The sequence below is a fragment of the Mercenaria mercenaria genome, chromosome 15 (genome assembly GCF_021730395.1).
Source record: "Mercenaria mercenaria strain notata chromosome 15, MADL_Memer_1, whole genome shotgun sequence".
NCBI lineage: Eukaryota > Metazoa > Mollusca > Bivalvia > Venerida > Veneridae > Mercenaria > Mercenaria mercenaria.
In genome coordinates this window covers 21711846-21729899 of record NC_069375.1, presented here as the reverse complement: position 1 = coordinate 21729899, position 18054 = coordinate 21711846, and the positions used below count along the sequence as shown (strand labels likewise).

Genomic DNA, 18054 nt, shown 5'->3' with positions numbered 1-18054 from the left:
TTTCACCCCAGGGGCATAATTTTAACAATATTGTTAGAGATCCACTAGGCAATGTTACATAACCAAATATCAAAAGCCTAAGCCTTGCAGTTTCAGCCAAAAAGATTTTTAAAGTTTTTTCCTATATAAGTCTATGTTAAATTTGGGACCGCCAGGGCAATGCCTCTTTTCACCCCAGACGCACAACTTGAACAATTTTGGTAGAAGACCACAAGGCAATGCAACATACCAAATATCAAAAGCCTAAGCCCTGCAGTTTCAGCCAAGAAGATTTTTAAAGTTTTTTCCTATACAAGTCTATGCAAAACTTGAGACCCTCAGGAGCAGGGCCTCTTTTCACCCCAGGGTTATAATTTGAACAATCTTCAAAGAGAACCGTGCCATATTATCAAGGCTCTACACCTTGTGGTTTTGGACAAGAAGATTTTTAAAGTTTTTCCGTTTGGTTGCCATGGCAACCAGAGTTCTGCATTGAATTCAATTCCTTGAACAATTTTGAAAGGGGGCCACCAAAGGATCATTCCTGTGAAGTTTGGTGTAATTCTGCCCAGTAGTTTTCAAAAAGATGTTTTTAGAAAATGTTGACTGACGGACGACTGGCGACGCACATCGAGCGGTCACAAAAGCTCACCATGAGCCTTTGGCTCAGGTGAGCTAAAAATATAACCTGCCCTGCATATGCACAACTATGCTTGGTACTGCTAATAATGACAAGATTTTATCCATCTATACTAATTAGTTCATACTGACTTTCAGTTCATGTAAGCTTTAAAGATTCAGGAGCAGTAACTATTGTCTGACTGAGCAGATATTCCTTTAACAGCATGCAGCTATGAAAAATTACAAACACATTAAATACCAACTCGAGTCTGACTACCCATCTGTTGAATTTAACTTGTAAAGACAATGCAAAAGGTAGTGCTAGAACCCTCAAACTTCATCTTTCTCTTTTTCCAAACATTTTAAGCAGTCTTTTAAGAGGACTTTTATAACAAAAAACAAAGTATAATACTAACAAACAGAATTTTATTTCCTTTTCTTTCATGATAACATATTGTTTAGAGATATGTAACACTTGGTTTCATAGAACATTACTTACATTTTCTTATGTGTGATGTAGCACTTAACATGCTTAAACAAGACAGTATTTGATCTTTTTATTCACTTAAAAAAAGTATATTTAAAGTAAACACACAATATCACTCAGGGTATTATCATACATGGGGGTATTATAGGACAAGTCAATAAAACATCATTACTGGTAACTACGTTATACAAATTCTATAACAAAGCAGCAAAAAAAATAATGTTTTAACAGTAGCAATTGACAATGTAAAATATCTATGTCCAGTTATACACAGTAACGACCTAAAGTAATATTCTATACAACTGAAACCAAGTACATTGATGTACATGTGAAATTTGTTGTCATTCTTCTCATATTTACATTTTGTTTTGAAATCCTGTAAAAGAATAACAATGTGTACACAACGTAAATCCTGTCCATTTACGTAATTTCAGAGACTGGCTCAAATGGAAAGGATTTCTAAAAGGGAAGTGGTTTCTCTATGTCTGGTAACAAATAAGCATTACAGACATTAAAATTTCTGACAAATTCACTTGTATAGTCTGACAAATGACAAAAACAATCTTATTGGTGTGTGGGGAAAATATTTTTATACAAACCTGGTCAGTGGATACTAGTACTACTATATTTGAAAGAACATTCCTTTCAATTTTTAGGTACACATATATTAAGTCAACCACATCCCACCTTAATAAAGTTAGGGCTTTTTATTTAATCATTAACAGAAAAAGATGAGTTGGTGCACAAACTGTTTCCAACACAAAGTCAAACAACAGCTGTAGTAGGACAGCAACACTCAACACCCTTGTCACTAAAGGAGGGAATATGAAAGTCAACTAAGAGAGGCAGACTGTCTGACACAAAACACGCCTGTTCAAAATATTAAGTATCATAAAGGTAATAATGTTGATGATGTATACCTTGTTAACCTTCCCCCCACCCGCCACCTCAACGAAAAGAAAAAAAAAAAGAATCAATGCAATTTTTTCAAAATTCGAGGCTCTAAGAGAGCTTTGGGCAATTTGGGTGGTTATCGAACTAGGTCGAGATATTATGCCCACAAACACTGTCACCAACTTTGGTGAAGATCGGATGATAGCTGTTTGACTTCGATAACGAACATGCTTTGGATGATGACCAGCCACCCCGGGTGTTCACATAATATGCGCAGCTCTTTCCGAGGCAGGTGTTTAAAAGGGCAAAATTTGTATAAAAGCAAATAAGAGTTACGGAACAATTGCATTGCATTGCATGTCATATCATCACTACAGAAAAATGTGTGAACTTTCAGTCTATTCCCATAAGCCCATGCTGAGCTAAGAGCTTGTATACAAAAATTTGACCCAACATTGTGAAGTACAAAAAAGGCATTATTTTGTAAAAAAAAAAAAACATAGTTATGGATCTGTGCACTGAAAGTCATATAAAACAGGGAACGAGTGTGTGAAGTTTTAATCTACTTGATTAGTGGGTACTTGAATTCCAGCTTAAATAAATTTTTTTAATCTAAATGGGATGCCATAACTCAAGAAAAAACACAAAATCTTATGTTGATACTTGTGTGCAAGTATGCTTGAAATCATATCATATATGAAACCACTTTTGTTCAGACAATAGCGAAAAAGCCATTATTCCCTTTCAAGGGCTCGAACCTATGGTGAGATATGGCCGGATCATGAAAGGAAACAAGATCGTATTGTGATACAAGTAGTGTGTGAGTTTAAATAAAATCAAATCATAAGTGAAACCACTATCATGCACACAAGTAATTGTTGACAGACGGATATTAAGAGTTAAAAAAATGCTCAACCTTGAGGTTCCTATATACAACCAACTACATGTGTTTATGTGCAGTATTGAAAGCACTGCTTTCCTTACCATGTTAATATATACATGTATAACATCTATTTGTTCTATTAGTCTTTAATGTAACATTTAAAGCCTCATGGAACTTTAAATACTTAAGCAAAATACTTGATTCCAATCAAAATATTTGCATCTCTTTTTAATAAAGTGCTCCTTCAATACTTTATTATTCTCGATACAGTTTTCAGTGCTTGACTCTGAATAAGAGTTTTGCCAGAAAAAATTCTGAAACTTTAACCAAAAATTCTAAGTTAACAAGGGGCATAACTCAAAATTCAATCAAAGTTATCGAAATTGTTTCTCCTGGTGCAGACTTTGAAATAATATCAAGTTTCAAGTCAAAAGCTTTGATAGTTACAGAGATATTTGACTTTCTCAAAAACTTGAACCAAAGAAACTGTAAGTTTAAAGGGGGCATAACTCTGCCAAGATTAGAATCAGTGTTATAGAGTTTGTTTTTTCTGTTGTAGACTTTGATAGTAAATAAAATTTTTAATTTCGTGTCAACAGCTTTGATAGTAAAAGAGCTACTGCAAATTTTAAATTTCATGTCAACAGCTTTGATAGTAAAAGAGCTATTGCACTTTATCAAATAAAAACTTAAACCCAAAAATTCAACATTAAAAAGAAACATAACTATGTTAAAATTGGAGTTGTGAGGATTGTTCCTCCTGGTGTAGACATAAATAGTAAATAACCACGTTAAGTTTTAAGTAAATAGCTTTGGTTATAATAGAGATACATGTACATTGGACTTTACCAAAAACACTTACCAATAAATGACTTAGAAAAGTAAAGCTAAAAATTAAATTGAAACAACATTTAACACCAGTCCATTGTTGTATGCATGGTCACAGTTGGTGACATGACATATGCTATAATTCATGATGGAAAAAAATCTCATAACTTTTAATTCAAGTGAATACTAGGAATGTGTCCAGAAGATTCCTATTGACTGTCATACAATTTGGAACTTGAATAGTTTCAATCTGAATCACTTGTATAAGGCACAACAAAACACACACATATAACTGGGATCCACTTTTTTCACTTGAGCACATTTCATGTGTAACCACTTTCCACAACAGTCACACTGGATCCACTTTTTATGTGGTCCACTACAAGATTCTACAAAGTCACATGTTTCTTCATTTCTTCTCTTCCCTTCCATAAGAAGACTTTTTGTTACATACTTTCTGTATGTTTCACAATGTGCTTGCCGCATAACCAAAGTTGGTATGTTTTTGATGATGGCCTCAGCATTCTGCAAGAAAAAAGAAATATTGAAGTCACTGACATAAGCTTAACACGAGCTTTGTTTTGATGTGTATTGGCACTTATTTCAACTAGAAAAGGAACAATGCACAATGCCTTCATGGCATTCTACATCGGTATGACACAATATGCAATAATAAAAGCTAGTGCAATGTTTAACCATATAAAAACCACCCTCTAAATATCACAGAAAAACTTATCTTCCATCAAGCAAACCTGCACACCATCAAACATGGCAGATAAAGTTGAACAGCTGAGATTTTAAAGCTATTTGAGCCGCGCCATGAGAAAACCAACATAGTGGCTTTGCGACCAGCATGGATCCAGACCAGTCTGTGCATCTGCGCAGTCTGGTCAGGATCCATGCTGTTCGCTTTCAAAGCCTATAGAAATTAGAGAAACCGTTAGCAAACAGCATGGATCCTGATGTGCGCGGATGCGCAGGCTGGTCTGGATCCATGCTGGTCGCAAAGCCACTATGTTGGTTTTCCCATGGCATGGCTCATTTGCAGTTCTCAAGAATCCACTAAGCATGAAATGCAGTAAATGTTTGAAGTATGTAAATGTGATGGATATTTTCTGCACTTTTATTTGTTGATTTAACCTTTCAAAGTAACAGCCATCTCTCATGTGCAAATGCTGGACAATATGTAAGGAAAGAGCTATCATTCAGATTTCTAAATGGAAAAGGGTCATAATTCTAACAAAATGCAGTATAAAGTTATGGCTCTTACTGTGCTAACGATGATATAAGAGTGTGCAAAGTTTAACGCAGCTGTAGCTGTTATAGATTGTTTTTTTAGGAAATCTGACCTAAACAAAAATTTTAACCAAGAAACTCTAAGAAGGGTCATATTAACGACAAAATGAATCAGAGTTATAGTTCTCGGCCTACATTGTCCATTATGATGATAAACGATTGAGCAATGTTTCTGAGCTGCAGCTCTTATAGGTTTTGAGAAAGATGGACCCTATACAAGAATTTTAATATGACACTACCATGTAGATTTTTTTTCAACTAGAATGTGTCTGTAGGACACAGGGTGTGCCCCCCACTGGTACATTTGTCACAAATAAGGGGCAATAATTCAAATATTTGCAGTCTCAGTTTGAGGGTATAGCCTCAACAAACATTTTATGAAAAGGATTCATTATTCTAGACCATATACTTTTTGAGCTATGAGCATCACAAACAAAAAATCCATTATTTTGGCTATTTCAAGGGCCATAACTCTGTAATAAAAGCTAGGATTCTCAAGAAGAATGCTAAGTGTGCAAGGTCACATCACAATAAAGACTCCAGCAAGGTTTCCTGAATTTACATCTAATACTTTTTGAGCTAGGCACATAATTAGGTAAAAAAAAGTGCATAATTAGGTGAAAAAGTGCATTTTTATGCTATTTCAAGGGCCATAACTTTAAAAATAGGGGGTGGAGCCAGCCAAGAAATTAGAGGTGTGCAAGTTTATATCATGATTAAGACTTATGCAAGTTTTCAACCATTTATACTCAAAACTTTTTGAGCTAGGTGCGTCACAAGGTGAAAATGTACATTTTTGACTATTTCAGGGGCCATAACTCTGAAAATAGGGGGCGGACCCAAATGAAAAATAGGAGGTGCGCAAGTTCATATCATGATTAAGACTCATGCAAGGTTTCATGAATTTATATCAAATACTTTTTGAGCTAGGCATGTCAAAAGGTGAAAATGTGCATTTTTGACTATTTCAGGGGCAATAACTCTGAAAATAGGGGGCGGAGTCAGATGAAAAATAGGAGATGCGCAAGTTCATATCATGATTAAGACTCATGCAAGGTTTCATGAATCTATACCAAATACTTTTTGAGCTAGGCATGTCACAAGGTAAAAATGTGCATTTTTGACTATTTCAGGGGCCATAACTCTGAAAATAGGGAGAAGAGCCAGACGTAAAATAGGAGGTGCGCAAGATCATATCATGATTAAGACTCATGCAAGGTTTCATGAATCTATATCAAATACTTTTTGAGCTAGGCATGTCACAAGGTAAAAATGTGCATTTTTGACTATTTCAGGGGCCATAACTCTGAAAATAGGGGGCAGAGCCAGACGAAAAATAGGAGGTGCGCAAGTTCATATCATGATAAAACCTCATGCAAGGTTTTATCAATTTATATCAAATACTTTTCGAGCTAGGTGCGTCACGAACTTCGGACGGACGGACGGACGGATGCACGGAGGGACGGACAAGACCAAATCTATATGCCCCCACCACTCATGGGGGGGCACAAAAATCAGACAAGCTAATAATTTATTGAATTGTCATCATAAACAAAGCTGTACACACAATAATCCCCACAAAAAGAACTATCCTAATATCATTTACATACTAACCATTATGACTAAAGTGCCACAGTTGTTACCATCTTCTTGTTTGCTAGAGCAACTGACAAACTGCCAGTTTTCAAGCTTCTCCACATTCTGTTCTGTTCTGTTCTTGTAACTTCCCCCGTTTGTATCGAGGCACTCCAACAAAGGATACTGGTATAAATCCAGTACACTTTAATATCCAATATATTAGCTTTGTTTTGGAGACACATGAAGGACCTGTTGATAGAGAAAGTAAACAAATGAAAATATCCTCAAGGCATGGCTAATTTCCTGAAAGTATCAACAAATATTTCCAGCAGGGAATCCTTTACAAGCTGTGTCTAAAGCTTTAATACTCAAGTATATTATTGCAAATATCAGAAATCACCAGACACCAAAATATCAGAATACTAAAACAAGAGGGTCATGATGACCCTGGATCGCTCACCAGAGTAATATGAGCTACATGTTTCAAATGTCAAACTGATGATTTTTAGAAATTTTTTGGAAGATTTTCCGATGTATAATCAAGTAACCCCTGGGGCGGGGCCAATTTTACCCCGGGGGGTCATGATTTGAACAAAGTTTGTAGAAGTCTACTAGGCAATGTTACATGTCAAATATCTAAGATCTAGGCCTTCTGGTTTATTTTTAGAAAATTTTGAAGATTTTTTTATGTACAATCAAGTAACCCCTGGTGGGTCAAGATTTGAACAAATTTTGTAGAGGTCCACTAGGCAATGCTACATTTGACATATCTAAGCTCTAGGCCTTCTGGTTTATTTTTAGAAAATTTTGAAGATTTTTTTATGTACAATCAAGTAACCCTATTGGGCGGAGTCAATTAGACCCCGGAGGTCATGATTTGAACAAATTTTGTAGAAGTCTACTAGGCAATGCTACATGTTAAATATCTAAGATCTAGGCCTTCTGGTTTATTTTTAGAAATGTTTTGAAGATTTTCCTATGTAAAATCAAGTGACCCCTGGGGCGGGTCAATTTTGACCCCGGGGGTCATGATTTGAACAAATTTTGTATAGAGGTCCACTAGGCATTGCTACATGTCAAATATCTAAGCTCTAGGCCTTCTGGTTTATTTTTAGAAAAGTTTTGAAGATTTTCCTATGTAAAATCAAGTGACCCCTGGGGCGGGGTCAATTTTGACCCCGAGGGTCATGATTTGAACAAATTTTGTAGAGGTCCACTAGGCAATGCTACATGTCAAATATCTAAGCTCTAGGGCTTCTGGTTTTTGAGAAGAAGATTTTTTAAGATTTTCCTATGTAAAATCAAGTGACCCCTGGGGCGTGGTCAATTTGACCCCGGGGGTCATGATTTGAACAAATTTTGTAGAAGTACACTAGGCAATGCTATATGTCAAATATCTAAGCTCTAGGCCTTCTGGTTTATTTTTTAAGCAAGAGCGCCGCCAAGCTGGGCAATATACGCCCGAAGGCTTACATCATAGGATGGGAGAAAAATGTTAAGAACTTGACTGTTGTAGCCCCAATGGACTGGAACAACAAAAGGAAAACTTCAAAAAACAAATCTAAGTCCACAAAAAAAAAAATATTCAAAGTCTACAAAAAAAATGCTTATCAGGTACAGGTATGTAAAAATACACCTTAAAATTGGAGGTACCGTCCATGTTGTACCACAGAAAAGTGGTCTCGGTTTTTCCCTACGGCGAATAATAAAAAAGTTTCAAAATAAGCTATTTATAGTAACATAAAAGGGAAGTAATTCAAAAAAAAATTATTGTAAGTACAAACAAGAGCTGTCTCCATAGGATGACATATGCCCCCGATGGCACTTTGAATGAGTAGTTATGGCCGATGTTAGAGTTTAGGACCTTTGACCTACGGAGCTGGGTCTTGCGCGCGACACGTCGTCTTACTGTGTCACACACTCATGCGTAGTTATTTTAAAATCCATGCATGAATGACAAAGATATGGACCGGACACGCCCATCAATGCACTATCATGAAAAATGACCTTTAACGTCTAAGTGTGACCTTGACCTTTGAGCTACGGACCTGGGTCTTGCGCGCGACACATCGTCTTACTGTGGTACACATTCATGCCAAGTTATTTGAAAATACATCCATGGTTGACAAAGATATGGACCGGACACGCCCATCAATGCACTATCCTTTAAAGTCTAAGTGTGACCTTGACCTTTGAGCTACGGACCTGGGTCTTGGGCGCGACAGGTCGTCTTACTGTGGTACACATTCATGCCAAGTTATTTGAAAATCTATCCATCGATGACAAAGATATGGACCGGACACGCCCATCAATGCACTATCCTTTAATGTCTAAGTGTGACCTTGACCTTTGAGCTACGGACCTGGGTCTTGCGCGCGACACGTCGTCTTACTGTGGTACACATTCATGCCAAGTTATTTGAAAATCCATCCATCGATGACAAAGATATGGACCGGACACGCCCATCAATGCACTATCCTTTAATGTCTAAATGTAACCTTGACCTTTGAGCTACGGACCTGGGTCTTGCGCGCGACACGTCGTCTTACTGTGGTACACATTCATGCCAAGTTATTTGAAAATCCATCCATCGATGACAAAGATATGGACCGGACACGAAAATTGCGGACAGACTGACAGACCGACAGACGGTTCAAAAACTATATGCCTCCCTTCGGGGGCATAAAAAGAGATGTGCCAAATAACAAGAGCTGTCCGTAAGACAGCCAAGCTCGACTATTCAAAATATTGTCACAGAAGCAGGAAATTATTACCCAAAATGTTAAATATCAAGAGTTTCAAGTTCAAAAGGGGACATACTTTGACCAAAATACATATCAGAGTTATGGGACTTGATGCTATCAACTAGTTTTATAACCCCGAAGAAACATGTTAAGTTTCAATTCAATATCTGCATTAGTTTTGGGGATAGTAACTTGCATGTAAAACTTTAACCAGAATTTTCTAAGTCCAAAAGGGGGCATAATTTGCTCAAAATACATGTTAGAGTTATGGAACTTGACCCAGTGGGGTTTGTAATTGACCTAGAAAAAGAATAAATAAGTTTCAAAGCTATATGCCTTTTGGTAATAGCTGTATGTACTTGCACGCAAAACTTTAACCAGGATTTTCTAAGTCCAAAAGGGGGCATAATTTGCCTAAAATACATGTCAGAGTTATGGGACTTGGTGCTATCAACTAGTTTTATAACCCCGAAGACACATGTGAAGTTTCAATTTAATATCTGTAGTAGTTTTGGAGATAGTTACTTGCATGTAAAACTTTAACCAGGATTTTCCAAGTCCAAAAGGGGGCATAATTTGCCCAAAATACATGTCAGAGTTATGGGACTTGACCCAGTGAGGTAGGTAATTGATCTAGAAAAAGAAAAAATAAGTTTCAAATTTATATGCCTTTTAGTAATAGCTGTATGTACTTGCACGCAAAACTTTAACCAAAATATTCTAAGTCAAAAAGGGGGCATAATTTGGCCAAATTGAAGGTCAGAGTTATTGGACTTGGTGCTATCAACTAGTTTTATAACCCCGAAGACACATGTGAAGTTTCAATTCAATATCTGCATTTGTTTTGGAGATAGTAACTTGCATGTAAAACTTTAACCAAAATTTTCTAAGTCCAAAAGGGGGCATTATTTGCTCAAAATACATGTCAGAGTTATGGGACTTGACCCAGAGAGGTTGGTAATTGACCTAGAAAAAGAAAAAATAAGTTTCAAAGCTATATGCCTTTAAATGATAGCTGTATGTACTTGCATGCAAAAACTTAACCAAGGTGTGACGCCGATGCGGACGCCAGGGTGAGTAGAATAGCTAGACTATTCTTTGAATAGTCGAGCTAAAAACAAGAGCACTGCAATGCAGAGCAATATACACAAAGCAAAGTCATATATGACCTATGACCCTTAAGTGTGACCTTGACCTTGAAGCGAGTCATCTGGAACATGCGCTCTGCACATCGTTACAATGTGGTGAACATTTCTGCCAAGTTTCTTTGAAATCCTTCCAGCAGTTCAAGAGTTACAGAGTGGACATGAAACAAACTGATATGACTTTTGACCCCTAAGTGTGACCTTGACCTTGAAGCAAGTCATCCGGAACATGTGCTGTGCACGTCGTCTTGGTGTGGTGAACATTTGTGTCAAGTTTCTTTGAAATACTTCAAGGGGTTCAACAGTTACAGAGCGGACACGAAATAAACTGATATGACCTTTGACCCCTAAGTGTGACCTTGACCTTGAAGCAAGTCATCCGGAACATGTGCTGTGCACATCGTCTTGATGTGGTGAACATTTGTGTCAAGTTTCTTTGAAATCCTTCAAGGGGTTCAACAGTTACAGAGCGGACACGAAACAAACTGATATGACCTTTGACTCCTAAGTGTGACCTTGACCTTGTATAATAGAAATATTGTCCTATCCATGATTTTGTAATTTTGAAATGTAGAGTTACAGTACTTCCTGTGCAGTCAGCTTTTAATGGCGAATAACTGCTCCAAGTTCTAATGCAATAGTATCGACAATGAAGAAGAAAAAAATTACCTTAACACAAAACTTCACCAAGAAATCTGATGTTCTAAGTCCAAAAGGAGCCATAATTCTTGCAAAAAGCAGGATGGAGTAATGTTTCATGCTGTACAGAGTCAGCATTTGATGGAGAATAAGTGTTGCAAGTTTTAAAGCAATAGCTTAGATAGTTTAGGAGAAAAGCTGACCTAATCTGTAACACAAAACTTAACCAAGAAATCTGATTTTCTAAGTTAAAAAGGGGCCATAATTCTTGCAAAAATCAAGATGGTGTTATGTTTCTTGCTGTACAGAGTTAGCTTTTGATGGTGAACAAGTGTTGCAAGTTTTAAAGCAATAACTTAGCTAGTTTAGGAAAAAAGCTTACCTAAACATAAAACTTAACCAGGCAACGCCAACGCCAAAGCCGTCACCGACCAAGTGGTGACAATAACTCATCTTTTTTTAAAAAAAAAATCAGATGAGCTGAAAACTATGTTTTGAAATATTTAAATTAGTGGTTACTAGTTGAAGAGAACATGAACTTGTAGGTGAGTGACATATTCAGCTTGGTTACCAGCTGTAACAGGAGTGATGCTGAACTCTTGGGACCTTGTATGTGACAGCGGGAATTCTGCTGGACTATTGGAAGCTCTTCTGTCTTACATGCAAAGCTTTCACAAAATGTCACTTTAACGTTTGAAAATGTGCACAATTTTGATGAAAAAGAAATGTTGGAATTATGTAATTGGTGCTATGAAGCCAAGTCTGGATGCATCTAAAGTTTGAAAGCATTTGGCAAAATAGATTTTGTTACACCAGCTTACATGCAAACTTTTTGTGACAAAGACAACAACAAGAGCTGTACAAACTGAAAAATTTCAAACATTTGAACTAGAAACAACTGTTTTATTTCAAATGTTTATTGTGCAAATAATGCTTTGCTACAAAATCTTTCTGAGACCACATGCATTAGTATTGTATAGATAAATATTGCCTAGAATAAAGCAGATTAATTCAGAAATTCATTATTTTCTAAAAGTTTTGAAAACTGTACGAGTTGTACAGGTAAATACTGTGGAACAGATGCTCAAGGTAGCAACACTTTTTCCCTCTGCTTTTTTGAGGACTTGGGACCTCCAGATTTCAAGTTTGTCGCTGTTCTAGTAGATATTTTTACATCAATTTTTTTTATATATTTTTATCAAGTTTTTTTATTAATACTGATAATTTTAATAAGAGCCATATAGAAGTACAATGTAGTCTAAAACAAGCAATTTTAGACAAACTTGAAATCAGGTAGCATTAGAAAAGAGACACTTTTCCCCAAAAAATTGCAAAGTTTATTCTAGAAAATTGATGCAATAATTCACCCATTTGAATTTCAAAAAGCTGAAGACTAATTAAATGTAACTATTTTGTGTTTATGAGTTTTGAATTAGCCTAATGAAATAATTCACCCATTTGAATTTCTGGAATCTAAAAAGTTGAAGACTAATTAAATGTGTATTTTTTTGTGTGTGTGTGTGTGTGTGTTTTGTTTATAGTTTTGAATTTGCCCCAGCGTTCTTTTCTCCATGTGACTGCACATGGACAATACCTGTAAGTCGATTATCTGTGTCCATGCCTTAGGTAGTAGTTGCCAGGTTACTTGCGTGCCAGCCGAGGTCCGTCTTCCTAAGTACACCATCAAGTTTCACCTAAACACACTGGAAGAAGTAAAGTATATCATGTAATAAATATTAAAAGAGTTTTTACTAAATGATTCCTTATATAAAACCAACCCTGATCAAAAGTTAAGGATATACCAAGAAATGCAGCATACAAAAAATATATGTCAAGAACTTCAATGTTTGCTGGACTGATTTTAATCATTTGAATGCAAGCAAGTTTTCTTAACAGAGTCTATGAGGAAAATTAAAACTTTGTTCACATAAAGCAGATATTCAAAATAAATGATTGTTTATGAAAAGGAGAAATAAAATGAACAGGTTTGCGCACTTGTTTTGGAGATACTGTACAGCATTGATAGCTCCATGTTGAAAGGGGATGCGCAAAATGTTGTCCATGGTATAGAGCCACCAATTTATTGTCCCAAACATACATATAGATTAACTAATATTGGAAATTTAAGTTTATGTGTTCACATTAACATCAGAAGGAATGGTGATATGTGATATGTGACTGAGAAGAGCATATTTGTCCCATTTCCACAAACTCCAAACATTCTTATAATTATTATCTTAGATTTACCCAACTATTATTATGTTTATGAGTAAGCATATGATTTCCTTAATTTACAGGAACAATTTTTTTTGTTCTTTAATCCCTTTCATATTAAACATATTCAATATTCTAATATGCTTGTCTCTGTTAAAGTGATGAAGTGAAATTAGTGTCAAACGTTGCTAAATTATATATGTATGTTATTATTATTTTATGTTTGTTATTGTTATTCAATATCTTGTCATTCATATTCTAAAAGTCATTATTGTTATTCTATATTTCGTTGTTATTGTATCTTTGATATTGTTATTCAATGTCATGTCATTCATATTCTAAGTCTTACCATTGTTATTGTATATGTCGTTATTCTTATTGTATTTTCGATATTCTTAGGGTAAAAGTCATTATTGTTATTCTACATTTCGTTATTCTTATTGTATCTTTGATATTGTTATTCAATGTCATGTCATTCATATTCTAAGTAATACCATTGTTATTGTATATGTCGTTATTCTTATTGTATGTTCGATATTCTTATGGTAAAAGTCATCATTGTTGGTCAATATCTGACGATTCTATTTACAAAACATGTCATTCTTATTCTGTTATGTGATTGTATTTGTATAGCGTTGCTGTGCTATTTATATCGTGTGTGCTATTTATATCGCGGGAAATCCCACATACAATAAGAATATCAAGCTTACAAAAACAATAATGAATATACAACAACAATGTCTTAATACGAATAACCACATATAGAATAACAATGGTTCACTTAGAATATGAATGACACGACACTGAATAACAATAACAAACACACAATAATAATAATATACATATATAATATAGCAACGTTTGACATGCCACAATTGAATATGTTTTACGTAAAAATAGGCGTTAAATCAAATAAAACAGTTTCAGTTTCAGTTAAAACACTCTTATGATAGAATGATGTCACGAACATGCCGTGACGTCAAAGTTTTTGTTGTGACCAAGAAAGAGCGCTTCTATACTTTATCTACTGTTTTAGATTAAGGGCATATTAGAATGGAAATCTCTTTCATATTAAACATATTCAGTGCATCTTCTACTTAAATAGTTTATTTCTTCTGACATTATCTGCACTGTATGCATCCTCATAGAATGTCAAATCTTAATTAACTATCATATTAGTCTGTGTTCAGACCCTGTGTTTTGTTTACAGTAGATAACTCCTGAGGCTATTCAAATGTATAATTACATCACTTGTCTTCAGAAGACTCTTTTCTATAATAACTAAATTTGAAACTGTAACCCACCATCTAATGGTTCTTGTAAACTCCTTTCATCTGTCAACCTCATTCTGACCAGCATGTCATCCATTTGTCCATTCTACTCTCCTGTATCTTTAAAGGAACCATGTGAATCATCATCCCTTCTTGTCCACATTTCCCTCAAACACTATAAATAGTATAATACATACTCACAAATAATGGTAACATATAGGTGTCTATAACAGGTTATACTGGGTACTGTAATACAGTATTTCTTCAAGATTACTTCCTTGTGTAAAATCATTATCTACATCTATAAACTGTTTGCTGAAATATCTGTAAGAGCTAGTAGTTGCAACAAACATGGCTACCCTCGTTGTCAATGGATACAAATCCTCTTGAAGAGGTTCCAAAAACTGTCGGTACATGATCTAAAACCTATCAATCAAAAAGTTATTTTCATCAGCCTATGAAGGACTGCATTCTAGGTTTAACCAAAACACAAGTTTTTCACTTATTATTCATTTCCATTGACTATTTGTAGATGTTTGCACAGGGCTAAATGGCTTCTTTATCTACAGCACAGATATTTAAGAACAAATATTAAAAAGACAGTTATTTCTATATACTGAAGCAATTTTTACGCACAGAGAGTGTGGTGAAACTAAAATTCAAATGTAAGAGTACAACAGAACTCTTTACAAAACAATACAGACACAAGTAAAATTTTGGAAAAAAATGATTGATATGCAATACCTGAACTTCAGTCTTTGTAGAACTTGTTATTTTTGTTCTGTCCTCAACTGCTAACAGGTGAACAATACCATTTTTTTCTAACCTCTTCAGAACCAGGTTACAGTTCTACAGCTTCCACAGCCTCCACTTGACATTTACTCCTAAAATTATTAATAAGTTAAATATTAAGATAACATATCCTAATTACAATCTGACCTTCAGTAATAGCATTTTAACACAAAAGTATTAAAAGAAAATACAAGTAAACAAAGGAAGCAAACAAAAGCAGCAATGAAAGTAGACATACAAGCTAGAGATAAATAAAACTAATTCAAATAACTGTCTCTTTCTACTTCCTTTAAAAGCATATAGGAAATTGTTCACATTTTATGACAAACAAGTAGAATTTAAAAGTATGTCAGCTTAAAATATTTTTATTTCAATTATTCCATCATCACCAAAAATTCAACAAACTACAATACCAACATAAAAACCCCTAATGAACTTAAACTCCAATTAAAACAAACCTGCCTCTGTATAAACCAACAAAAATTATGCAAATGTGGTCAAGTAAACACAACACAATAACATCAAGAGCTGTCACAGGAGACTGCACGCTGGACTATTTCGATGCTGGATAGCGAAACTAGGCACATCTGACAAAGCTGGAACTGTCACTGGGGTGTTTAATGACTCCAGTGTGGATGAAATATTGGATAATAGCTTGAGTCTGTGTCAAAAGTATTAAGTAATAAGAGATAAGAATCCAGTGTATCAAAACATCAAATAAGTATAATTCTTAGCAAAAAGGGGGCATAAATCATGAAATATTGGTGCAAGAGTGATGCACCTTGTGTCATGTTGAATCAAATTCATTTTGTAATAGCCGAGATATAGTGAAATGCATCAAAATTAACCTTTAATGCAAAGTAAAAGGGGGCATAATTCATGAAAAATTGGTGCCAGAGTTATGGACCTAGTGTCACATGATGGGTAATAAGGTTGAACAACTATTTCAAGTTTGAATCAAATCCATTCAGAAATAACTACTTTATAGTGAAAGTGCATCAAAACCTTAACCTGAAATTATAAGTAAAAAGGGGGATAATTTATAAGTTATGAGTTATGGCCATTGTGTCATATGATGTGAGTATTGATGTTAAACAACTATTTTAAGTTTGAATCAAATCCATTTTGTAATAACTGAGATAGAGTGAAAGTGCATCAAAACTTTAACCTGAAATTCCAATCAAAAGGGGAGATAATTCATTAAATATTGGTACCAGAGTTATGGACTTTGTGTCATATGATGTGGGAGATGATGTGACACAACTGTTTTAAGTTTGAATGAAATCCATTTAGCAATAACTGAAATAAAGTGGAAGTGCACCAAAACTTTAACCTGAAATTCTAAGTAAAAAGGGGGGATAATTCATAAAATATTGGTGTCAGAGTTATGACTCTTGTGCAATATTATGTGGGTGATGATGAGGAACAACCATTTTAAGTCTGAAGTAAATCCATCAACAAGTCAAGTAATAACAAAGATAAAGAGAAAGTGCATCAAAACTTTAACCGAAGTGCGGACGTGGAAGGACGCAGACGTCAGGTTGAGTAGGATAGCTGTCCATACTTCGTATAGTTGAGCTAAAAATTACAGCAGGGTTTATTTTACGGAACAATATATCATACAGAGATCTATTTTCTGCCCCCCCCCCCCCACACACACAGAAAGACTTGTATGCATACCTCAACTTTTATATAAGCATTGCTCTCTGTCCATGATTCCTAACAATTGGTGTAATCCATCAGTACTGAACCTCATGTTCTTCACTGCCGAAACAAAACTTCCACAGCTGATGGCTGAAATTTATTTCTATTACAATAACAAGTTGCATTTCAAGACAAAAATAAATCTCAGTACTTCATGATCTGACTTTTAATAATAGAATCAAACAAGTACTATAACAAACATGAAGTACAAGTAAATAAAGAATGTAATATTAGAACACAAAGCACAAATATGACAACATAAGATATTTCAGGCTGAAATTACGAAGTTCATGTAAATTTTTCTTAACATTTCATAAAAAACAGTATAAGGTTGTAGACAATAAACAAACAACACAAGAAAACACACACAAAAAAAATGTTTAACTTACTCAAGTTTACAAAATCAGTTGGTTTATAAACTTCTTCGTTTGCCCTACACTATCAGACCAGCATCCTCGATGAAACTTGTGGTTTGCCGCAGATGTTCAATGCCTTCATACAATTTCTGGAGGATTGAGGTATCTATCGGCCAAGTCGCAGTTCGCTCCTGGTCATGCCTTTTACATTTCTGGAGTAACTGCTCAGTAATCTGATCTTGCTCACCACATTGATAGGTCGGTGATGGTGCCAGTCTGTATTTCTTGTACATGTGAACATTGAGCTTGTTGTGCCCCAAGTGAAGGTTATAAACAAACAGAAAAATAAAAACAAAAAACATATAAAATAACAAATATCCAAGAATATAGGTTATCAACAGCACAATAGGTCATTTATATTACAACATAACTAAAGGAAGTGAAATATAAAAAAAAAGACGTATACATACCTCAACTTCAGCATTTGTAAAAACCTGTAATTTTTACTCTTTTACTCTATCCATCATTGCTGACAAGTGGTGTAACACATTCCTCCTGAACCTAATCTTCTTCACTGCCCAAGTTTCAAAGCTAATTGCTGAACTTTACTTCAAATGAAATAA

At 35.1% G+C, this 18054-nt stretch overlaps 1 long non-coding RNA gene across 1 annotated transcript; it reads right to left on the bottom strand.

Moving 5' to 3' along the window:
* Window positions 1-1006: 1006 nt before the first annotated feature.
* LOC128548956 (uncharacterized) lies at window positions 1007-18019 on the bottom strand. The gene is made up of 7 exons (XR_008367380.1): window positions 17465-18019; window positions 17052-17165; window positions 15324-15463; window positions 14613-14754; window positions 12689-12797; window positions 6603-6815; window positions 1007-4217 (listed from the first exon to the last, which is right to left on the bottom strand). It is a non-coding gene; the product is annotated as an uncharacterized LOC128548956 (long non-coding RNA).
* Between the last annotated feature and the right edge of the window lie 35 nt (window positions 18020-18054).